Source organism: Engraulis encrasicolus, chromosome 1 (genome assembly GCF_034702125.1).
Source record: "Engraulis encrasicolus isolate BLACKSEA-1 chromosome 1, IST_EnEncr_1.0, whole genome shotgun sequence".
Taxonomy (NCBI): domain Eukaryota; kingdom Metazoa; phylum Chordata; class Actinopteri; order Clupeiformes; family Engraulidae; genus Engraulis; species Engraulis encrasicolus.
This window is the reverse complement of record NC_085857.1, coordinates 59,905,814-59,911,813: the sequence shown is the minus strand read 5'-3', so window position 1 is coordinate 59,911,813 and position 6,000 is coordinate 59,905,814.

The following is a 6,000-nucleotide window of genomic DNA, read 5'->3' as shown; positions in this document are numbered from 1 at the left end:
GGCTATAACGTAACATGGTGTCAGTTCAGTGGTAGACAACGCGACAACGAAAAAAAGAAACGGATAACGACACAGACGACTAGTACGAAGATGACCGAGCCGTGTCCAACAGTGGCGATCGCCCAGCAGCAGCCGGCTCAGCCAACGGTAGCGGTTGCCCAGCAGCAGCTAGCCCAACTACCTCAGTACCTTCCCCCGGGTAAATTTGACTTTAATAACCCAAGTGACTGGCCGAAATGGGTCAAGCGGTTTAATCGGTACAGGATTGCATCAGGGCTTGACAAACAGTCAGAGGAATTCCAAGTCAACGCGTTCATGTACTCGGCGGGAGAGGAGGCTGAGGATGTTTTGACAGCGCTCCCGTTGACAGAGGCGGAAAAGTCATCCTACAAAACAGTCACAGAGGCGTTCGAGAAACACTTCGTCAGCAAGAGGAATGACATCTACGAGAGGGCCTGTTTCAACCGTCGCAACCAGCAACCCGGTGAGAAAGTGGAGTCGTTCATTACTGCCGTACATACCCTAGCCGAACATTGCCAGTTCGGGGCCCTAAGGAATGAGTTAATAAGAGATAGGATTGTAGTGGGCATCCTAGATGAAAGACTGTCAGAACGTTTACAACTTGATGCAGAACTCACCTTAGAGAAGGCAATAACGCAGGTCAAGCAGAGTGCGGCAGTAAAGAAGCAACAACCGGTGCTGAGGGGGGCCGAGATGACAGCAGGACAGCAGGTAGAGGCGATAACAAAGCAGCAGAGGGGACGGAAAGTTGGATATGAAGGAAGGGACAGCACGGCAGCAGGCTGTGGCAATTGCGGGTACAAGAAACAACATCCTTGGAGTGAATGCCCGGCCCGCAATGCCGAGTGCCGAAAGTGTCACAGAAAGGGACATTATGCGAAAATGTGCAGATCAGCAAAAGGGCTGCATAACATCACGCAGGGGTATGTGACAGATGAAGAGGAAGACTTCGCGTTTCTGGGAGAAGTTAGATCTACAGGAGAGGACGAATGGGTCGGAGTTGTGCAGCTGAACGGAGAGGAGACATCATTCAAGCTGGATACGGGGGCTGCAGTCACCGCTATTCCCAGCAACACATACTCCAGCAGACTCCATGGGGCTCTACACCAACCACGGAAGGTGCTCTATGGCCCAGGCCACCACAGACTGCAGGTAGAGGGGTACTTCAAAGGGAGTCTGACATTGAGGGGAAAAACAACTAGGCAGGATGTTTATGTTGTTAATGAACTGTCCAAGCCTCTGTTAGGCCTCCCTGCGATTATGGCCCTCAATTTGGTGCAGCGGGTCCATACAGTGGAAACACAGCAGAAAGACTTTAAAGCGCTGTTCCCCACTGTGTTCACCGGCCTGGGGGCATTAAAGGAGCCTTACACCATCGCACTAGAGTCCGACGCCGTCCCTCATGCTCTGTCTTCTCCACGCCGAGTGCCTCTTCCCCTCCGTGACAAAGTAAAGACTGAACTAGACCGTATGGTCAGCATGGGTGTCATCTCCAGGGTGACACAACCCACCCCCTGGTGTGCTGGGCTGGTCGTAGTGCCGAAGCCCAACGGCAAGATACGGCTGTGTGTCGACTTGACCCAGCTCAACAAGTGGGTTCAGAGGGAACGACACATCCTCCCAGCCGTCGACCATACCCTGGGCATGCTCGCCGGGGCAAAAGCATTCACCAAGCTGGATGCCACCTCCGGCTTCTGGCAGATCCCGTTGGCAGAGGAAAGCAAGCTGCTGACGACCTTCATCACCCCGTTCGGGCGGTACGCATTCAACCGCTTGCCGTTCGGGATTTCCTCTGCACCCGAGCACTTTCAGCGGCGTATGTTGCAGATGCTGGAGGGCTGTGCAGGCGCAGTGTGTCACGCTGATGACATCTTGGTGTATGGAGACAGCCAGGCCCAGCATGACGAGAGACTCTGTCAGGTCCTAAAGAAACTCCAGGAGGAGGGGCTGACATTGAATGGGGAGAAATGTGAGTTCAGCAAGGACAGCATTACGTTCCTGGGACACCGTGTCTCCGTCGACGGCGTGACGCCAGACCCCGAAAAGATCAAGGCCATACAAGACATGCCGGCACCGACTGACGTGGAGGGGGTGAAAAGACTCATGGGCATGGCAAACTACCTGAGTAAGTTTCTGCCACACCTCGCGTCGTACACACGCCCAATCAAAGACCTGCTGTGCGGAAAGAATGACTGGTGCTGGGAAGCGCCACAGGAAGAGGCTTTCAAGAGACTCAAGCTGGAGCTCAGCTCTACGCAGGTGCTGGCTCCCTACTCACCGGCAGCAGAGACGTGTGTGTCAGCAGACGCCTCATCCTTCGGCCTCGGGGGTGTCCTCACTCAGCGGCAGTCCGATGGAGCATGGAAGCCGATCGTCTTCATCTCACGAGGTATGTCAGACACAGAAAGACACTATGCTCAGATTGAGAAGGAAGCCCTGGCAGCTACGTGGGCATGTGAGCGTCTGTCCTCCTACCTGCTGGGACTGAAGTTCAGGTTGGAAACAGACCACAAGCCCCTAGTGCCATTGCTTAGCACCAAGGCGCTCGACGAACTCCCACCGAGAGTGCTGAGGTTCCGGCTGAGGCTGCTGAGATTCTCATTCGACATTGTGCATGTGCCAGGGAAGAGTCTGATAACAGCGGACACTTTATCCAGGGCTCCAATCCAACACACCTTCACAAGGGAGGAGAAGGAGAGGGAGGCAGAGGTCAAAGTGTTCCTGGACGCCGTCACTCAGAGCCTCCCTGTCACAGAACATCGCCTGAACGAGATCGCGGCAAAGCAGCAGGCTGACCCAATCTGTGCACAGCTGATCCGGTACTGCAAGACTGGGTGGCCAAAGAGACACGCACTGCCACTCGAGCTGACCCCCTTCTGGACTGAAAAAGACAACCTCACCTTGAACGGACAGCTGCTACTCAGAGGTCAACGCATCGTCATCCCAAGCGAGCTGAGGGGGGAGATCTTGCAGCAGCTTCACACAGGGCACCAAGGAGTCGTCAAATGCAGAGCCAGGGCCCGCCAGTCAGTCTGGTGGCCAGGTGTGTCGATCCTCATCAGGCAGATGGTGGAGGGCTGCAATATCTGCTTACAGCGCCGGGCCGAGCAGAGAGAGCCACTGCTGACAACTGCAGTGCCCGAGAGACCATGGCAACGTGTCGCCACAGACATGTTTTTCTTCGAAAACAGCACTTACCTGCTGGTCGTGGACTATTTTTCACGCTACATAGAAGTGGCGCACCTCAGAGTAGCTACTGCTGAGACAGTAGTGGCTGCTCTCAAGGAGGCGTTCAGTCGCCATGGAACGCCGGAGACCGTGATGAGCGACAACGGCCCGCAGTACAGCGGTTCGATGTTCCAGTCCTTCGCCAGAGAGTATGGGTTTGCTCACGTCACCAGCAGCCCCAGGTACCCACAGGCCAACGGCGAGGCGGAGCGGGCGGTTGCCACAGTCAAAGGGCTGTGGAAAGGAGGCGGCGACAAGGCCAGGGCGCTGCAGACCTACCGCGCCACACCCCTGGAGAGTGGCTACTCTCCTGCACAGCTTCTCATGGGGAGGCAGATCCGCTCTGACATTCCCCAAGTTCCAGCTACACTGCGTCCTGGGTGGCCAAACCTCAGGCAGTTCCGGAAGGCGGAAAATCGGGCGAAAGAGGATCAGCAGCGCCGGTACAACCTGCGCCACAGAGTCCGGGTCCTGCCGCAGCTGCAGTCAGGCCAAGAGGTTTGGCTGCCTAGAGAAAACAAACAGGGGACTGTTGTCCAGAGTGCGCCTACTCCCAGATCCTACATCATCCACACTGATGAAGGCTCAGTTAGGCGAAACCGCATACACATGCGTCCCATTCACAACACACAGACACCTTCACCTGACATCGCTAAAGCACCTGAGGTCACCGCAGAGTCAGGTAACCCAGACACACATGCACACACGACCACAAACACAAACACGCACACATATACAAATACTGATACATCCAACACGTACATCACGGCATCAGGCCGAGTTTCACGCCCTCCCAGACGTCTGAATTTATGAGAGACTTTTGGGACTAATGACTGAAAAAACAAAAAACAAAAAAAAAAAAACAAAGGGGGGGAAATGGGAGAAAACAAAGATGGTTTTTAAATGATATTGTGTTTTTTAAATGTTTTGTCTGAGAAGAGAATTTAATGTTACATTCAAAAGAATACTTGAATATGTTGTAATGAAAAGAAATGGATTTGAATAATTTACGCATATTGTTTAGATGCTTAAGAGTACATGATCTAATCGTTTGAATTGAAAGTAATATGTAAATTAATGTTATGATTTGCATTGAAAGGAATAGGAGACTCAGGGTAATAAGTTACAATGAATTACATGTTGACGTAATTGATTTTCTACAATGAAGTTCTAACTATACAAGTAAATGGTTATGGGAACTGTTTTAAATGGATAACTAACTTAAGGGGGAGATGTTATGTAATGGAATGTTCATGATGTATGTTGCACGGACCCATATCAAAGTTACTACTTCCGTTCTAGGCTTCTAGTAAACAGTTGACTAGATACCGGTGTCTGTCGTTATTACAGTTGTCAAGTTGGTGTAAAGTACCCACTAAGTTATATACAGGGCTATAACTTAACACTCCCGACATCCATTGCAAATACGTTCTATTGCAACAGTTGCAGATGTAGCCGGAACTCACTGCTGTCCCGGCTATCCCCTGCTTTGTGTTCCAGTGCCAATGAGGAGACCACTGATGCTGTTTTATTCCTCAGTACTACACTAATGACGCACGCCACTAGAGGGCGCTATAACACAAAAAATACAGCAAAATTCCCAATACCAGCAAACTCAAAACTACATACAGGGAAGGATTTTGGGGAAATAAACCATACCTGTCAACCATCCCTAATTTCCCGGGAAACTTTCTTCCCGATTTGAATTTTTTCCCGGAAATATCCTGGATTTTTCACATTATCAAAAAACACCGTCGGTCCATAGGCTATTTATAGGCTACCCACGGCCCTGTCCGACGAGCCACACCCCCTCTTGAAGAGAGAGACAGGGGGTATTGCTTATCAAGCTACCTGCCAGAAGACGGTATGCCAGATACTACCAAGGATTGAAGTTCCTTAAAAATAGGAGCTATCAACCTCGAGCTCCGTAGCGCTTGTGCGCCCACTCTTTTCCTCAGAAACCGTCAGTTCATGCATCGCATAAAACATCCTCGGAACAGCAAATCATGCGATTGACCTAATCACAACCTGTACCAGCACGAAGTTTTGCACGAACAGACAACTTGTGCGACAAAACAACAAGAAGAAACTCATTGCGCTCATTTCATTGTTTAGTTTTCATTGCATTGTTTATCCACGCTGTAAAACGTGTGCTGAGGGATTTAGGATCTGTCTTTGCACGCGCGCTGTTGGGTCATTTCACGTGAAATCAGACGCTTTGGGACACGACCGATCCGGATTTCAATCATACTTGGTGTGCCTTTTTAGTAGCAAGGTAGCACCCCAGAACTGCATTGGTTTGAATCTGACACTAATATTAAGGGAGAAACAGACTAGGAAAGGTTCACATTTTAGGGTAGGACACTATACATTCAGCCTTGAATATATCAGTCAGTGTTAGTCACAAAAAGATGCCTGTGGTATTGTTTGAAAGCTCTTTTCTGGCTCTACATATTACACAATCAGCTTGGAATACAACAACTCTCAGAATATGAATTATGATAAATTGAAAAATTAAAAATTGAATATCTAAAAAAAACTATAGGCTATTTTAAAATGGCCAGTTCCTTGTCCAAACGTAGCCAGCAATGTCATTAGCAATACCTCAAATGCTGGTGTTCGGTTCTTTATTCATTTCAGAGAGAATTTGACTCACAAATATGGCATCATACAGACCACTTACTAATAATATGGTAATACCATAGTAGCATCACATGACAAAACAAAAACAAAACAAAAATGGTCAGTTTC